The sequence below is a fragment of the Schistocerca cancellata genome, unplaced genomic scaffold, assembly GCF_023864275.1.
Source record: "Schistocerca cancellata isolate TAMUIC-IGC-003103 unplaced genomic scaffold, iqSchCanc2.1 HiC_scaffold_1140, whole genome shotgun sequence".
Taxonomy (NCBI): Eukaryota; Metazoa; Arthropoda; class Insecta; order Orthoptera; family Acrididae; genus Schistocerca; species Schistocerca cancellata.
This window is the reverse complement of record NW_026047139.1, coordinates 1393904-1413921: the sequence shown is the minus strand read 5'-3', so window position 1 is coordinate 1413921 and position 20018 is coordinate 1393904. Positions and strand designations below refer to the sequence as shown.

General features: G+C 42.9%; 1 protein-coding gene across 1 annotated transcript in view; it reads right to left on the bottom strand.

Moving 5' to 3' along the window:
• LOC126159412 (uncharacterized) overlaps positions 1-18029 on the bottom strand; it is a 160948-nt gene extending 142919 nt beyond the window's left edge. Inside the window, exon 1 of the mRNA XM_049916521.1 lies at positions 18015-18029. The gene's annotated coding sequence lies outside the window, so the exon portion shown is untranslated. The remainder of the gene's footprint in view (positions 1-18014) is intronic.
• Positions 18030-20018: the final 1989 nt, after the last annotated feature.

Below are 20018 nucleotides of genomic sequence, written 5' to 3'. Positions count from 1 at the left end.
TTGGAGGGCAGCATGAAGGGTGAAAATCGTAGAGGGAGACCAAGAGATGAATGCAGTAAGCAGATTCAGAAGGCTGTAGGTTGCAGTAGGTACTGGGAGATGAAGCTTGCACAGGGTAGAGTAGCATGGAGAGCTGCATCAAACCAGTCTCAGGACTGAAGACCACAACAACAACAACAACAACAACTTATAATTACGCGAAAGAGATAATTAACAACGGCCAGGTTCGACTTACCGTTTGTGGACGATGTGTAGCAGTCGACGGGAGATGAACCAACGTTTTCAGCCTTTTGTTGTGGCCTACTCCAATGACTGATACACTTTTACACACACACTGAGCAATATAGTGAAGTGCACCATAGTGACATGCTACATTTAAGGCACAAACTGCAATTAATTTCGCTAAAGACAGTGCTGGGACGGTGTGTCATCGACAACACACCAACAGTGCAATCGCACACAATGCGACTTTAGAGTGCGATGAATAAAATGTGTCAGCAGAGACGTCTAATAATATGCCTGCTTAAAAATACCCGTATAAAAGCTCTAATTAAGTAACACTGTTGAGACACGTTTGTTGTGGTTATTCAAACCGGGAACCGTTTCATAACAGCGTGACACACTTCAGCTGTGTGAATTGTTAAGGCTCTAGTGAATAAACAGTGACAATTTACATTAATGCTAGAGGGATACTTATCACACAACAAAAATGCTGATCAGAACCTTTTTCCCAGGATACTACAGTGTGAAGTGATATATAAAGGACTGATTCTGCCGTGTTTTATGCATTTCGTGAACGCAAGAAGCTTCGCGTGGTTTGGCAGTATGTGCATCCGCGCAGCAATGCAACTGTAAAATCACGTACGCGGAGCGTGCCTGCCCGCATAGTTCCACAGGCCGGCAGCAGGACGCGCGACATGAGGCGAGCTGTGACCTTGCTCCCCGCGCCGCTACTGATTACTTCCCAATAGCGTGGAAGGAAGCGGAACTCATAATTCCGAAAGCAGGCAAAAACCCTAGCCAACAATAGACCAACAAGCCTCCTACAAACTATGGGGAAAATTCCTGAGAGGGTTATGCTAAACCGTATACAAAAAGCCCTCACTGAAGATAACACCATCCGGGTAGAACAGTTTGGCTTCCAAAGAAAAGTTTCCGCCGAGCTCCAAGTACTCCGGCTAACTGAACACGTCTCCCAAAATATCAACTACGAAAATTCAACAGCCGCCATCTTCCTTGACTGGGGAAAAGCGTTTGACTAAGTGTGGCATCAGAACCTAATATGGAAACTCTTAAGACAGACAACCATCCCAGCCACCTACATCAAAATTATAGACAGCTAACTGACCAACAGACTCTTCGTAGTCGACATTGACGGCAAACAATCATCCATACGACCGCTTTTCTTCTTCCTTCCTCTGTAGTGGTCAATCCACGGACTGGTTTGCAACAGCTACAATGACAGCTTGTCTCCATTCTGTGCGTCTTTCAGCTTTTCTCTTCATTTCTTTATAGGTGTTACATCCCACATCTTTCACGATTTGATCGACGTACCTCAGTCGTGGTCTTCCTCTTCCTCTTTTTCCCTCGACATATCCCTCTATGATTGTGTTGAGGAGTCCTTTATGTCTTTGTACACTCATAAGAACACCGTGAATTCATTGTCCCAGGAAGGGGAAACTTTATTGACACATTCCTGGGGTCAGATACATCACATCATCACACTGACAGAACCACAGGCACATAGACACAGGCAACAGAGCATGCACAATGTCGGCACTAGTACAGTGTATATCCACCTTTCGCAGCAATGCAGGCTGCTATTCTCCCATGGAGACGATCGTAGAGATGCTGGATGTACTCCTGTGGAACGGCTTGCCATGCCATTTCCACCTGGCGCCTCAGTTGGACCAGCGTTCGTGCTGGACGTGCAGACCGCGTGAGACGACGCTTCATCCAGTCCCAAACATGCTCAATGGCGGACAGATCCGGAGATCTTGCTGGCCAGGGTAGTTGACTTACACCTTCTAGAGCACGTTGGGTGGCACGGGATACATGCGGACGTGCATTGTCCTGTTGGAACAGCAAGTTCCCTTGCCGGTCTAGGAATGGTAGAACGATGGGTTCGATGACGGTTTGGATGTACCGTGCACTATTCAGTGTCCCCTCGAAGATCACCATTGGTGTACGGCCAGTGTAGGAGATCGCTCCCCACACCATGATGCCGGGTGTTGGCCCTATGTGCCTCGGTCGTATGCAGTCCTGATTGTGGCGCTCACCTGCACGGCGCCAAACACGCATACGACCATCATTGGCACCGAGGCAGAAGCGACTCTCATCGCTGAAGACGACACGTCTCCATTCGTCCCTCCATTCACGCCTGTCGCGACACCACTGGAGGCGGGCTGCACGATGTTGGAGCGTGAGCGGAAGACGGCCTAACGGTGTGCGGGACCGTAGCCCAGCTTCATGGAGACGGTTGCGAATGGTCCTCGCCGATACCCCAGGAGCAACAGTGTCCCTAATTTGCTGGGAAGTGGCGGTGCGGTCCCCTACGGCACTGCGTAGGATCCTACGGTCTTGGCGTGCATCCGTGCGTCGCTGCGGTCCGGTCCCAGGTCGACGGGCACGTGCACCTTCCGCCGACCACTGGCGACAACATCGATGTACTGTGGAGACCTCACGCCCCACGTATTGAGCAATTCGGCGGTACGTCCACCCGGCCTCCCGCATGCCCACTATACGCCCTCGCTCAAAGTCCGTCAACTGCACATACGGTTCACGTCCACGCTGTCGCGGCATGCTACCAGTGTTAAAGACTGCGATGGAGCTCCGTATGCCACGGCAAACTGGCTGACACTGACGGCGGCGGTGCACAAATGCTGCGCAGCTAGCGCCATTCGACGGCCAACACCGCGGTTCCTGGTGTGTCCGCTGTGCCGTGCGTGTGATCATTGCTTGTACAGCCCTCTCGCAGTGTCCGGAGCAAGTATGGTGGGTCTGACACACCGGTGTCAATGTGTTCTTTTTTCCATTTCCAGGAGTATACATGGCCTGTAAAATGCACTCTTCTTTAAACAATGAAACTCCAGAAGCTTCTCACCTGCTCTTTCCAGAACCACTTCGTTTGTGACCTTGTCGATACATTTTATTTTGAGCACGCATCTATAGCACCACATTTCAAAAGAATTTAGCTTCTGGTTTTCCTCTGTCCCGAAAGTCCATGTTTCACACCCTTACCATGCCACACTCCACACATATGAATTCAACAATCTTTTCCTGATTTCAAGGATGATGCTCTTAGATGTTAAGATGTTTTTCTTCTTGTTAAAAGCAGCCTTTGCTTGAACAATTCTACTTCTCACTTCTGCCTTGTTCCTACAATTCCTGGTAATACTACTGGCCAGATAAGTAAATTTATCAACTTGTTCAAGCAGTTCATTGCCTACATGAACTTGGACTTTCACTTGATCTTTTTTGTCGCGTGCCATTACTTTTGTTTTTGCTTTATTTATTCTCATATTATAAGGGAAAGCAGAAAGGTGAAGGGGTATATAGAGGGTCTATACAGGGGCGATGTTCTTGAGGACAATATTATGGAAATGGGAGAGGAGGTAGATGAAGATGAAATGGGAGATATGATACTACGTGAAGAGTTTGACAGAGCACTGAGAGACCTAAGTCGAAACAAGGCCCCGGGAGTAGACACCATTCCATTAGAACTACTGACAGCCTTGGGAGAGCCAGTCCTGACAAAACTCTACCATCTGGTGAGCAAGATGTATGAGACAGGCGAAATTACCTCATATTTCAAGAAGAATATAATAATTCCAATCCCAAAGAAAGCAGGTGTTGACAGATGTAAAAATTACCGAACTATCAGTTTAATAAGTCACAGCTGCAAAATACTAACGCGAATTCCTTACAGACGAATGGAAAAACAGGTAGAAGCCGACCTCGGGGAAGATCAGTTTGGATTACGTAGAAATGTTGGAACACGTGAGGCAATACTGACCCTACGACTTATCTCAGAAGAAAGATTAAGGAAAGGCAAACCTACACTTCTAGCATTTGTAGACTTAGAGAAAGCTTTTGACAATGTTGACTGGAATACTCTCCTTCAGATTCTGAAGGTTGCAGGGGTAAAATACAGGGAGCGAAGGGCTACTTACAATTTTTACAGAAACCAAATGGCAGTTATAAGAGTCGAGGGACATGAAAGGGAAGCAGTGGTTTGGAAGAGAGTGAGACAGGATTGTAGCCTCTCCCCGATGCTATTCAATCTGTATATGGAGCAAGCAGTAACGGAAACGAAAGAAAAGTTCGGAGTAGGTATTAAAATCCATGGAGAAGAAATAAAAACTTTGAGGTTCGCCGATGACATTGTAATTCTGACAGAGACAGCAAAGGACTCGGAAGAGGAGTTGAACAGAATGGACAGTGTCTTGAAAGGAGGGTATAAGATGAACATCAACAAAAGCAAAACGAGGATAATGGAATGTAGTCGAACCAAGTCGGGTGACGCTGCGGGAATTAGATTAGGAAATGAGACACTTAAAGTAGTAAAGGAGTTTTGCTATTTGGGGAGCAAAATAATTGATGATAGTCGAAGTAGAGAGGATCCAAAATGTAGACTGGCAATGGCAAGGAAAGCGTTTCTGAAGAAGAGAAATTTGTTAACATCGACTATTGATTTAAGTGTCAGGAAGACGTTTCTGAAAGTATTTGTATGGAGTGTAGCCATGTATGGAAGTGAAACATGGAGATAAACAGTTTAGACAAGAAGAGAATAGACGCTTTCGAAATGTGGTGCTACAGAAGAATGCTGAAGATTAGATGGGTAGATCACATATCTAATGAGGAGGTACTGAATAGAATTGCGGAGAAGAGGAGTTTGTGGCACAACTTGACTAGAAGGGACCGGTTGGTAGGACATGTTCTGAGGCATCAAGGGATCACCAATTTAGTACTGGAGGGCAGCATGGAGGGTAAAAATCGTAGAGGGAGACGAAGAGATGAATACACTAAGCAGATTCAGAAGGATGTAGGCTGCAGTAAGTACTGGGAGATGAAGAGGCTTGCACAGGATAGAGTAGCATGGAGTGCTGCATCAAACCAGTCTCAGAACTGAAGACCACAACAACAACATTCCTCCCCCATAACTTTATCCATTCTATTCAGTAGGACTACAAGATCTTCTTTACTTTCAGTCAGGACAGCTATATCAACGGCATATCTTATCATATCTATTTGTTGGCCATGAATTACTACACCTGTCTGTGAATTTTCCCTTACTTTTTTCAGCGCCTCTTCAATGTATAGGTTAAAGATAACAGGGGATAGTGCGCAACCTTGTCGGACACCTTTCCGTATCTGCACCTCTTCTTGTTTTGTCCGTCCACGGATAACTGCTGTCTCGTTTTTGTACAGGTTCCATATCATTTTTCTATCTTTATAGTCTATTCCTACTTTTTTGAGTACCTCAAACATCTTATCCCATTTAACATTATCAAAGGCTGTCTCTACACCTACGAAAGCTGTTGTCAGGTTCTTATCTAGTAGTTTTTCTATTATTAGTTTTAGAGCAAATATTGCTTCTCTGGTTCCTCTATCTTTCCGGAATCCAAACTGGTCTTCGGAGAGTGTAGCTTCGACTTTTGTGCTATGCGTTTTAGGATAATTTAGGTTACTATTTTAGAGGCGTGAGTAACTAGGCTGAGCGTCCCATAATTTTCACAACTTGTAGCATTTGCCTTCTTTGTAATGGGGATCATTATGTTTTCCTCAATGCCATCGTTTTACGACCGCTGAATGCAGGAATTCCCCAAGGATCAGTTCTCTCGCCAACCCCGTTTAATGTCTACGCAAACCATATCCCAGTGGAGCCAGGAGTAAACATTGCCCAGTTCGCTGACGATACGGCCTTTTTCACAAGCGGCAAACGACACCTCACCAACATCAAAAGGCTGCAGCGGCTCCTGTCCCTAGTGGAAGTACGGTGTCGCCAAAATAAAATGCAACTGAACGCAGGGAAGATTAGATTAGATTAGTACTTGTTCCATAGATCATGAATACGACACTTCGTAATGATGTGGAACGTGTCAGGTTAATAAAAGGTGTCTGTACAAGATATTACGTTAGACAAAATATTACATTACAATAACAATTTTTTTTTTTTTTTGTGGAGGTTGGGATATTACCCACTTACTATATCCTAAAATTCATCTAATGAGTAGAAGGAGTTGCCATTAATAAATTCATTTAATTTCCTTTAAAATGCTATATGGATATCTGTCAGACTTTCGATGCTGTTAGGTAAGTGACCAAAGACTTTTGTGGCAGCATAATTTACCCCCTTCTGAGCCAAAGTTAGATTTAACCTTGAGTAGTGAAGATCATCCTTTCTCCTAGTGTTGTAGCCATGTATACTATTACTTTTGAATTCGTTTAGATTGTTAATAACAAATTTCATAAGTGAATATATATATTGTGAGGCTACAGTGAAGATTTCTAGCTCTTTAAATAAGTGTCTGCAGGATGATCTTGGATGAGCTCCAGCAATTATTCTGTTACACGCTTTTGTGCAATGAACACTCTTTTACTCAATGATGAGTTACCCCAGAATATGATGCCATACGAAAGCAGAGAATGAAAATAGGCGTGGTAAGCTAATTTACTCAAATGTATATCTCCAAAATTTGCAATGACCCTAATAGCATAAGTAGCTGAACTCAAAAGTTTCAGCAGATCTTCAGAGTGTTTTTTCCAGTTCAACCCCTCATCAATGCATACACCTACAAATTTTGAATATTCTACCTTAGCAACCGATTTCTGTTCGAAGTCTATATTTATTAATGGGGTCATTCCATTTACTGCGTGGAACTGTATATACTGTGTTTTGTCAAAGTTCAATGAGAGCCCATTTGCAGAGAACCACTTAATGATTTTCTGAAAAACATCGTTTACAATTTCACCAGTTAATTCTTCTGTCGGATGTGATAGCTACACTTGTATCATCGGCAAAAAGTACCAGCTTTGCATCTTCGTGAATATAGAATGGCAAGTCATTAATATATATTAAGAACAGTAGAGGACCCAAGACCGAACCTTGCGGCATCCCATTCTTGATTGTTCCCCAGTTTGAGAAATCACCAGTTTTTTTGCATATTATGTGAACTGTTTATTTCAGCTTCCTGCACTCTTCCAGTTAGGTATGATGTAAACTATTTGAGCACTGTCCCATTCATACCATAGTACTTGAGCTTATCTAGAAGTTGCAGTATACTTTACGAGAAAAAGACCCATCCTTGAAGAAAACCTGAGACTAAATGCACAGGAACTACCCTGGAGGGATGAAGTAAAGTATTTAGGCGTCGCTATGGACAGAAAACTGCTCTACCACCGGCACACCAAGGAAAGGAAACAAAAAGCTCAAAACCTAGCAAAGGCCCTCTTCCCCATTTTCAAAAGTAAAAACCTAAAACAAGAAACAAAACGAACATTGTACAAAACTACAACCTTGCCGAGGATGACGTATGGCTGCACTTCGTGGGGCACTGCAAGCAGAACCACCAGGTACCAACTACAAATCGTCCAAAACAAAGTGTTGCGCTGGATCCTAAGCGCCCCACCATAGGCACACACCAGACACCTCCACGAGATCATGGAGATGGACATGTTAGACGAAACAGTCAGGAAATTAGCAACACGGGTCCATGTTGTTGTTGTTGCCTTCATCCCGAGACTGGTTTGATGCAGCTCTCCATGCTACTCTATCCTGTGCAAGCTTCTTCATCTCCCAGTACCTACTGCAGCCTACATCCTTCTGAATCTGCTTCGTGTATTCATCTCTTGGTCTCCCTCTACGATTTTCACCCTCCACGCTGCCCTCCAGTACTAAATTGGTGATCCCTTGATGTCTCAGAACATGTCCTACCAACCGATCCCTTCTCCTAGTCAAGTTGTGCCAGAAGCTCCTCTTCTCCCCAATTCTATTCAATACCTCCTCATTAGTTATGTGATCTACCTATCTAATCTTCAGCATTCTTCAGTAGCACCACATTATGAAAGCTTCTATTCTCTTCTCTTATTGTCCTCGTTTGACTTCCATACATGGCTACATTTTATATCCTCTTTACTTTGACCATCATCAGTTACTTTGCTCCCGAAATAGCAAAACTCCTTTACTACTTTAAGTGTCTCATTTCCTAATCTAATTCCCTCAGCATCACCCGAGTTAATTCGACTACATTCCATTATCCTCGTTTTCCTTTTGTTGATGTTCATCTTATACCCTCCTTTCAAGACACTGTCCATTCCGTTCAGCTGTTCTTCCAAGTCCTTTGCTGTCTCTGGTAGAATTACAATGTCATCGGCGAACCTCAAAGTTTTTATTTCTTCTCCATGCATTTTAATACCTATTCCAAACTTTTCTTTTGTTTCCTTTACTGCTTGCTCAATACACCTATTGAGTAACATCGGGGAGAGGCTACAACTCTGTCCCTTCTCAACCACTGCTTCCCTTTCATACCCCTCAACTCTTATAACTGCCATCCGCCTTCTGTACAAATTGTAAATAGCCTTTCGCTCCCTGTATTTTATCACTGCCACCTTCAGAATTTGAAAGACAGTATTCCAATCAACATTGTCAAAAGCTTTCTCTATGTCTACAAATGCTGGAAACGTAGGTTTGCCTTTCCTTAATCTTTCTTCTAAGATAAGTCATAGGGTCATAGCTCATAAGGATAGGTAAGATTGGAATAATTAGCCACCTCTCTAAACAAGTATGTAGAAAAATCATAGCTCATAAGGATAGGCAGGCACGACTCAGGTACCACTCACTAAAATAAACTAGTACTCGCACCCAAAACCAAACAAAGTACGACAACCAAACGGCAAATCGCCTCGGAAGAAACAAGAAGACAACGAGAACGTCCAACCACACAACTCCGGAAGAGCAAAAGGAAACCATGATCCAAGGAGGTGGATTGGCGGACGAAGTCCGGAAACAATAACATTCCTGTCCCCCAAAGTCAAATAAAGAGTGCCACCACAGCACAACTATCTAAACACACACAAAAATACACGGCGAATCGGCAAAGCCGATGGGCCTTTCTTCAAAAAAGTGACACCAAAAAAAAAAGAATTTTTTTGATGAAACATGGACAAATACGTGCTAAGTGCACAGAAAAGGACACATTCTGTGTGTTTTCTCATTCGTAAAAGATGTTTACAGATGAAGTAACATTGTGGAACTTTTATGATTTGTACGGTAATTTGCAGAACTGACGATCAGTTGAACGAAGTTTGTCATGAGACAGACCGATGGGAGTCTAAAACATAAAGTGTTTCGGAAGAGCACATATACTGATAGATACTTACACAAGAACTCCAATCATCACCCACAACAAAAAAGAGGTGTAATCAAAAGTTTAGTGGACAGGGCAAAACGGATTTGTACGCCGGAACATCTGGATACGGAACTGAATCATCTGAAACAGGCCTTCGAAAAGTATGGGTACTCAAACAAAGAAATTAATAGAGTTTTAAGACCTAATTACAGCAGGCCAAAGGAGAAGGATGGTACACAGCAATGGAAGAATACGGTGTCTTTACCTTTCATTAATAAGGTTACAGATCTAATCGGCAAAATTTTCCTGAAACATAAAGTGAAACCGGTATTCAAACCTACCAGAAAAATAGGAGAAGTACTTCGTTCTGTTGAAGATAGAAGGCCACCATTATCATCTAGCGGTGTGTATAAAATTCCGTGTACTTGTGGCAAGGTCTATATTGGTACTACGAAAAGAAGCGTGAATACGAGGGTAAAGGAGCATAAAAGTCTTTGCCGACTGGGAAAAATAGATAAATCGGCCATTGCTGAACATGCACTTCAGTCCGGTGACCATGTAGTTAAGTTTTCTGAAACTACAGTTTTAAGTGCTACCACGAACTATTGTCCACGACTGTATAGGGAGGCTATTGAAATTTATAAACATGAAGATAATTTTAATAAAAAAGAAGAGGCCTTCAAATTAAGCGAGATATGGACAGTGGCGTTACAGAATCGATAAGTGATTTTTATCTATGACGGACTATTATCGATAGTTACATGTTATCTTTGACTAGTTTTCCCTCTGCTAGACCACGCCCACTTTCCTCGGTATTTAGGCCGCTCTCCGACGCCTGACTCGACTGCCAGCCCGCCCCCTTCGGGGGGAGTTGAAATTCAATAAAGAAAGAAAAAAAAAAAAAGCCTGACTCGTCAGTCGGCAGGACTCAGCAGGACCAGACATACCTCTGAAGATGTCCAACGTAGTATTGGACGAAACGTTAGGAATAGAAGAATTCCATGGACCACGGCCATATAGCCCGGAAGAATTATGTAAACGTTCACCTGCTACCCGACTTCTAGATTCAACTGAATTCTACATTTTATAACTAAAAAGTACCTTCCAAGGGGGCAATGAAATGTTTCTTTTTTGGTATAAATAAATTTAAGCCCAAAAAACTAAAATAATTTATGTAAACCTACGTAAGAAACGCTGTATTTTTGTATTAATTCCATGTATTGTCATTAAGTTGTCTTATAATGTAAAACTGTAATTACACTACTGGCCATTAAAATTGCTACACCAAAAGAAATGCAGATGATAAACGGGTATTCATTGGACACATATATTATACTAGAACTGACATGTGATTACATGGCTGGCCGGTGTGGCCGTGCGGTTCTAGGCGCTTCAGTCTGGAACCGCGTGACTGCTACGGTCGCAGGTTCGAATCCTGCCTCGGGCATGGATGTGTGTGATGTCCTTAGGTTAGTTAGGTTTATTTAGTTCTAAGTTCTAGGCGACTGATGACCTCAGAAGTTGAGTCGCATAGTGCTCAGAGCCATTTGAACCATTTGTGATTACATTTTCACGCAATTTGGGTGCATAGATCCTGAGAAATCAGTACCCAGAACAACCACCTCTGGCCGTAATAACGGCCTTGATACGCCTGGGCATTGAGTCAAACAGAGCTCGGATGGCGTGTACAGGTACAGTTGCCCATGCAGCTTCGACACGATACCACAGTTCATCAAGAGTAGTGACTGGCGTATTGTGTCGAGCCAGTTGCTCGGCCACCATTGACCAGACGTTTTCAATTGGTGAGAGATCTGCAGAATGTGCTGGCCAGGGCAGCAGTCGAACATTTTCTGCATCCAGAAAGCCCTGTACAGGACCTGCAACATGCGGTCGTGCATTATCCTGCTGAAATGTAGGGTTTCGCAGGGATCGAATGAAAGATAGAGCCACGGGTCGTAACACATCTTAAATGTAACATCCACTGTTCAAAGTGCCGTCAATGCGAAGAAGAGGTGACCGAGACGTGTAACCAATGGCACCCCATACCATCACGCCGGGTGATACACCAGTATGGCGATGACGAATAGACGCTTCCAATGTGCGTTCACCGCGATGTCGTCAAACCGGATGCGACCATCATGATGCTGTAAACAGAACCTGGATTCATCCGAAAAAGCCGGCCGGAGTGGCCCAGCGGTTCTAGGCGCTACAGTCTGGAACCGCGCGACCGCTTCGGTGGCAGGTTCGAATCGTGCCTCGAGCATGGATGTGTGTGATGTCCTTAGGTTAGTTAGGTTTAAGTAGTTCTAAGGTCTGGGGGACTGATGACCTCACAAGTTAAGTCTCATAGTGCTCAAAGCCATTTGAACCATCCGAAAAAATGACGTTTCACTATTCGTGCACCCAGGTTCGTTGTCGAGTACACCATCGCAGGCGCTCCTGTCTGTGATGCAGCGTCAAGGGTAACCGCAGCCGTGGTCTCCGAGCTGATAGTCCGTGCTGCTGCAAACGTCGTCAAACTGTTCGTGCAGATGGTTGTTGTCTTGCAAACGTCCACATCTTTTGACTCAGGGATCATAACGTGGCTGCACGATCCGTTACAGCCGTGCGGATAAGATGCCTGTCATCTCGACTGCTAGTGATACGAGGCCGTGGGGATCCAGCACGGAGTTCCGTATTACCCTCCTGAACCCACCGATTCCATGCTCTTGCTAACAGTCGTTCGATCTCGACCAACGCGAGCAGCAATGTCGCGATACGATAAGTCGCAATCGCGATAGGCTACAATCCGACCTATATCAAAGTCGGAAACGTGATGGTACGCATTTCTCCTCCTTACACGAGACAGCACAACAAGGTTTCACCAAACAACGCCTGTCAACTGCTGTTTGTGTATGAGAAATCGGTTGGAAACTTTCCTCATGTCAGTACGTTGTAGGTGTCGCCACCGGCTCCAACATCGTGTGAATGCTCTGGAACATTTGCATATCACAGCATCTTCTTCCTGTTGGTTAAATTTCGCGTCTGTGGCACGTCATCTTCGTGATGTAGCAGTTTTAACGGTCAGTAATGTATGTTATAAAACTAAAAAGTATCATCCAAGGGGGCAATGAAATGTTTCTTTTTACGTGTAAATAAATTTAAGCGTCAAAAAAGTAAAATAATTTATTTAAACCTACGTAAGAAACTCTGTATTTTTGTATTAATTCCGTGTGTTGTCTTTAAGTTGTCTTATAATGTAAAACTAACTAATTTCTGTTAAATGTGGAAGAGCATACAGATGTTAAAACTAGCAAAAGAGAGCAACTGTGTTTTTTTAATTTGCAAATAATGCATCAGACGCAGCGCAAGCGGCGTCAACAATCAAGTTTTATGAGATTAGCCGCGCCGGGAAAGAGTATAGTGGTCTTTCGAACATTTTTCCACGCGAGAGGCTTCCAGAACAGAAAGAGACCGACGAAAATTGACAGTAAATTTGCCTTCAGTTCTCTACTTGTATGCAGCGTCTAGCTCGCTCTCTCCTTGAGGCCTGCTCTCTAAATTGATGACTCCGCTCTTCTACTTGAAAGATATTTTCGAGGTGTTTAAAGTACTCACCCATGTAAACGAAATGTCAGTATGTGAATAAATGTGATTGTTTATCAGTGTTTAAATAACTTTAACCTTTACTGCAGACTTTTCTATATTTCAGCTAAGAGACCTGCAAGACTGCAGACATGTCGGCCGCTGTCGAACGTCACTGATGTCCGAATTTGTAGCAGCCATTCGTGTGTCCCTGAGATCTGTTAAGTCGATCCGTAAACGCAGTTTCGGGACAGCACTTCCGTGCATAATGCGTAATTTTAATGATCGGCATACGGCCAACAAACGACGTGAGCGGTTAGTCCACTCCGGCGGTGTCAAAGCAGGTTAGACAAAATCTCGAATTATTAATTTTCTCTCTCTTGGGGGGTAAATTTACCTATGCCGTGTGGTAATTGAAACTAATTTTTTTTAGTTGGCTGCTTCTTTTAATTAACGACACTCCAGTTAATTTCCTCTTATCAAAAATTATTTTTCAATTGCCAATAAAGTGTGCCACACAAAACGAGAGAGAAAACTTTTCTTTTTTGAAAATAATAATACAACTAGCGCTCAAAGCGGTGAGCAAGCAGACATTCACATGCATCGTAAGGATAACGTTTGTTTTAAATTATTTTCTACTTATTTAACGAAATAATTATGTTTTTGCTTCCATCCGTTAGTAAATTACTAAGCAACATCAGTTATCGTGAAGTACATGTACAAACAGCCGAAGCTTTCCAATACGTATATATTTGGAGATTACTCATCTGACAGCAAGAGAATATTAACCCATATTTAATGCATGAAAATCTCTTATTTTTTTGTCGTCTTATTATCATAGGCTATTATCATAGGCTATCGAAAGGCTATTTACAATTTGTACAGAAACCAGATGGCAGTTATAAGAGTCGACGGACATGAAAGGGAAGCAATGGTTGGGAAGGGAGTGAGACAGGTTGTAGCCTCTCCGCGATGTTATTCAATCTGTATATTGAGCAAGCAATAAAGGAAACAAAAGAAAAATTCGGAGTAGGTATTAAAATCCATGGAGAAGAAATAAAAACTTTGAGGTTCGCTAATGACATTGTAATTCTGTCAGAGACAGCAAAGGACTTGGAAGAGCAGTTGAACGGAATGGATCGCGTCTTGAAGGGAGAATATAAGATGAACATCAACAAAAGCTAAACGAGGATAATGGAATGTAGTTTAATTAAATCAGGCAATGATGAGGAAATTAGATTAGAAAATGAGACACTTGAAGTAGTAGATGAGTTCTGCTATTTGGGGAGCAAAATAACTGATGATGGTCGAAGTAGAGAGGATATAAAATGTAGACTGGCAATGGCAAGGAAAGTATTTCTGAAGAAGAGAAATTTATTAACATCGAGTATTGATTTAAGTGTCAGGAAGTCGTTTCTGAAAGTAGTTGTATGGAGTGTAGCCATGTATGAAAGTGAAACATGGGTGATAAATAGTTTGGACAAGAACAGAATAGACGTTTTCGAAATGTGGTACTATAGAAGAATGCAGAAGATTAGATGGGTAGACCACATAACTAATGAGGAAGTAATGAATAGGATTGGGGAGAAGAGAAGTTTGTGGCACAACTTGACCAGAAGAAGGGATCGGTTGGTAGGACATGTTCTGAGGCATCAAGGGATCACCAATTTAGTACTGGAGGGCAGCGTGGAGGGTAAAAATCGTAGGGGGAGACCAAGAGATGAATACACTAAGCAGATTCAGAAGGATGTAGGCTGCAGTAGGTACTGGGAGATGAAGAAGCTTGCACAGGATAGAGTAGCATGGAGAACTGCATCAAACCAGTCTCTGGACTGAAGACCACAACAACAACAACATTATCATAGGCGTTTTCCTCGACACTTAAAACATTTTTATGGGGTCTAATGACTGGCCCATTCTTATACATCACTCGACTTTCTAATCCACGAAAATTTTGTAAGTGTAATTACTTTTGCTTCAAAAGCGAATCTGTTGAGTTGAGGCTCAGATTTAGCAATCGTGTGCAGTTGGTCTGTCCTGTGTTGAGAAGCAGGTTTATTGCTTCTGGCGATTTATAATCACATCTGTGTGGGCTCCCCTTAAGCTACAGGTCTGATCGCTTATTTCGCATGTCAAATAAAAATGGTTCAAATGGCGCTGAGCACTATGGGATTTAACTTCTGAGGTCATCAGTCCCCTAGAACTTAGAACTACTTAAACCTAACTAACCTAAGGACACCATACACATCCATGCCCGAGGCAGTATTCGAACCTGTGACCGTAGCGGTCGCGCGGTTCCAGACTGTAGCGCCTAGAACCGCTTGGCCACTTCGGCCGGCCGCATGTTAAATAATGTAGATATTAATTCCATATAGGTTTCCTACGTTCCACTTTCACTGATTTGGCTGAAAGTGGAGCGAAAAAAACTGCGACGTGTTGGATAGTTGTACGACGTTTTTCTGCAGAAGCCCAGTCCTTCTGCTGTTTATTAGCAGCTCTTTACTATCAAAGGAAAACGACATTGTTCAGTAAACATGGTTATGGAAATGGAAATGCCGTGTGGCTAGGACCTCCTGTCGCCTGGTGAATGTCTTTCAAGTTGACGCCACTTCGGCTACTTGCGTGTCGATGGCGATGAAAGGACAACACAACACCCCGCCCCTGAGCGGAGAAAATCTCCGACCCAGCCGGGAATCGAACCCGGGTCGTTAGGTGTGACATTCAGTCGCGCTGACCACTCAGCTACCAGGGGCGGACTAACATGGTTGTGGGTAAAAGTCTAGAATAGGCCCAGAATATTGTCAGCGCTTGCCATGAGATATGAGAACAGAAGTAGATGTCTCAGTTCTTTGTGTTACGTAGCGACACAATACGTTTCGAAGTAACGTATTCGGAAGAAAAGGTGAAACATTGCACTAAAGGAGGATTATAAACTAAATAGCTCCTTATTTGGGTCGCAGCTGTTTAAACTGTGCTGGTATCTGCAAACCAGAGACAGCGTCGCCACCCGGGGCATATTCGAGAAAGCAATGAAATATTTCTCTACTGTGTGTTGCTAGGTAGTCTATCCGCACCAGCGCACTGAAAAAATGCATCAACGTTTCTTATTATATTGAACATGTGGCTACCATTAATAGACACTGAACCACCTACCTTTTCCCAAGACTGAATTTGAAAAAAAGATCCACTTCAGGATCATTCCATTCACACAAACCTTTGACTGTTTAAGAGTCATGTCGACACCACATATGATATGTTTTCGTGTCTCTGCAATTATCCCACGAGACATGCACCAACGAACGACTTTGCTGTGCACAACTTAATAACTTGGATCAGTCCACTTTATAGCAATCCTTGCCAAACACACACCGAAAAACAGCAAACAAGACAGTGGTTTCAATTTCGGCCCTAGAAACTCTCTGCGTCAGTTGTCGCCTCTCATTGGTTATGCCAAAGCATCACTCCATTGGCTACGGGAAACTGACGGGTCGCCAACCTATGAAGAGTACATCGGAACCGCCGTTACTGCTAATGGCCCTAATCTATACTTTAGCCCGCAATTTGTTGTCATTGAGACTGACAGATGTACATTTACACACATTTTATTCAAACACTTTGCCATTTCACTGTTAATTTATATCAACAACTTTAAGTAAGAAAACAAATTCAGTAAAGCAAGACAGCACAGCTGTCGAAAGATGTGCACACACAAAGTGGGAACCCATACACTTACGGTACTTATGGTTCTGGTCTCGTGCGTAGCTGCAATTACCTATGGATTTGCTACTTTTTTTTTAGTTTTAATTCGTGCGTACAAGTATGTAGTTGGAATTTCAAAACGTGTTTGGTTTATTAGGCTTTCTACTTTAAACACTTATTTTGGTGTTCCTAGTATAAAGTCTTGAGTAATCTACTCAGGTGAGAGTACAACATCACAGGAAAAAACTGAGGCCGGCCGGAGTGGCCGCGTGCTTCTAGGCGCTTCAGTCTGGAGCCGCGCGACCGCTACGATCGCAGGTTCGAATCCTGCCTCCGGCATGGATGTGTGTGATGTCCTTAGGTTAGTTAGGTTTAAGTAGTTCTAAGTTCTAGGGGACTGACGACCTCAGATGTTAAGTCCCATAATGCTCAGAGCCATTTGAACCAATAAACTGAGACGCAATTCAGTTATTCGACTGTGTAAGCAAACACGCGACCTGTCTTTTACAGCCAATCAGAATCTAAAGAAACAAACAAAGCACAAGATCAAAAATAATTTTTCATTCGTAGTGTAATACAGTGTGATGCAAATCGTAATAGTCTAACATTACATTCACTCGCGTTGATTTCCTGACGTACCTGAAGGTGAATCCGTAACAACACAATCTGTGAAAATAATACGTTAAGCAATCATCTTCAAAAAATTTAGAATTACTACAACCTTTAAACGAGCCGTCACCAAATACTTCATTTTCATCGTACGTAGACTCGCCAAGGGCTTTGTAAATCATTTTTTCAAAACGTTTCTTCTCTTCACACCACACTTTGAACACACAGTCATACTAAATCTACGATACAGATTACTCTAACGTCACCTAATGCCTACGAAGCAAAAGACAATAACAAAGGTTTCAAAAACGATGGACGGTTAAAGAGATACCGCTACGATGTCTGCAGATCTCACAGATCATTCCGGGAGCAAAAAAAGAAACGTTCGAAACGACTGAAAATCATCGGAAGTGGCGCAACGTAATATTACACCCGCCGCGTATTGGCATTTCCTGCAAACGACGAAGAATTACTTCAGCCGGATGCCAAGTGGTGTTTACGGTTTTGCAGTTATTGCCTTGACAGCAACATTTCGCACATCATGACAAATGTTAAATGCAGATGCTCATCAAGGAACAGCATCTCGCCATCAAAAACTAAGCATCACACTAGGAGGAAAGCGAACATGTTTTCCTTGTTTTCTAGTAACTTTCCGAAACGGCGTACTTTCCTTGGCACAAAAAACTTGTCGCCTAGCTGTATATACTGTATGGGCACAGTGTCATAGTAACATGATAGTTCGTGAATTGGAAGCAAAGACTGTACAAAAAGGAAGCAAAGCGCAGCACTTACCACGCGCAGCTTACGACTGACGATGCCTGCAACATATACACAGCGCCGTTCCACGAATTCGCACACGCACGTGACCCGACAATCAGACCCCTCCGCCACTTGGCTGGCTGTCTTACCCGCACTGCGCATGCGCGAACAAGCTGGTAGCTTTTTACAACAGGAGCACGCCGTCGCCTTCTATCGCGCAACTCTTTCGTCTGTCCCGTAACTAACTCGTCAAAAGTTATACTCGTATCGAATGTTGAGAACACAAACCACTTTAAAACAACGCATACTTGTCGATTGCAACACAAAAACGAATAGCAATGAGTCTGCTTTCAGTGAACAGTTGCCCACCGCGTGCGTTCTCTCTCAAAAGCCAAAGCAACTACAGAGCAAAAAAGACAAAGTTCTCCGACAGAGAGATGCGCCCGTCCTAATTCGAGTGTGGCGCTATTACTTTTTGTAACTTTCAGGCAGAGCATTGAATAAAATGACCAGTCATATGCTGTTTACATGCTAAAATATTAATTTTATATTATCAAAACTTGTTGTTGTTGTGGTCTTCAGTATTGAGACTGGTTTGATGCAGCTCTCCACGCTACTCTATCCTATGCAAGCCTCTTCATCTCCCAGTACCTTCCGCACCCTACATCCTTCTGCATAGTGCATCCATCTCTTGGTCTCCCTCTACGATTTTTACCCTCCACGCTGCCCTCCAGTACTAAATTGGTGATCCCTTGATGCCTCAGAACATGTCCTGCCAACCGATCCCTTCTTCTAGTCAAGTTGTGCCACAAACTCCTCTTCTCCCGAATTCTATTCAATAACTGATCATTAGTTATGTGATCTACCCATCTAATCTTCAGCATTCTTCTGTAGCACCACATTTCGAAAGCTTCTATTCTCTTCTTGTCCAAACTATTTATTGTCCATGTTTCACTTCCATACATGGCTACACTCCATACAAATACTTTCAGAAACGACTTCCTGTCACTTAAATCAATACTCGATGTTAACAAATTTCTCTTCTTCAGAAATGCTTTCCTTGCCATTGCCAGTCTACATTTTATATGCTCTCTACTTCGACCATCATCAGTTATTTTGCTCCCCAAATAGCAAAACTCCTTTACTACTTTAAGTGTCTCATTTCCTAATCTAATTCCCTCAGCATCACCCAACTTAATTCGACTACATTCCAATATTTTCGTTTTGCTTTTGTTGATGTTCATCTTATACCCTCATTTCAAGATACTGTCCATTCCGTTCAACTGCTCTTCCAAGTCCTTTGCAGTCTCTGGCAGAATTACAATGTCATCGGTGAACCTCAGAGTTTTTATTTTTTCTCCATGAATTTTAATACCTACTCCGAACTTTTCTTTTGTTTCCTTTATTGCTTGCTCAATATAGAGATTGAATAACATCGGGGAGAGGCTACAACCCTGTCTTACTCCCTTCCCAACCACTGCTTCCCTTTCCTGTCCCTCAACTCTTATAACTGCCATCTGATTTCTGTACAAATTGTAAATAGCCTTTCGCTTCCTGGAATTGACCCCTGCCACCTTCAGAATTTGAAGGAGAGTATTCCAGTCAATATTGTCAAAAGCTTTCTCTAAGTCGACAAATGCTAGAAATGGAGATTTGCCATTCCTTAATCTTTCTTCTAAGGTAAGTCGTAGGGTCAGTATTGCCTCACAAGTTCCAACATTACTACGGAATCCAAACTGATCTTCCCTGAAGTCGGCTTCTACCAGTTTTTCCATTCAACCTATATGAGAAAAATACATATTCAAATATATCTTATTGTTCTAATTTACAGTGGCCAAAGCCGGGTTTACTTGCAAAGCGTGAATAACCGAAAGAACTAAACTGAATCTGCTGATAGCACATTTTACTTGTGTTCACAGAAAGCATCGCACATTTCACGTGTTTTCACAAAAAGTGTCCCCTAACTCAAACTCTACATACAGTCACTGTTCGTAATGACTTAGAAGATTCAAACACTTAATTCAATTTCACTGGACG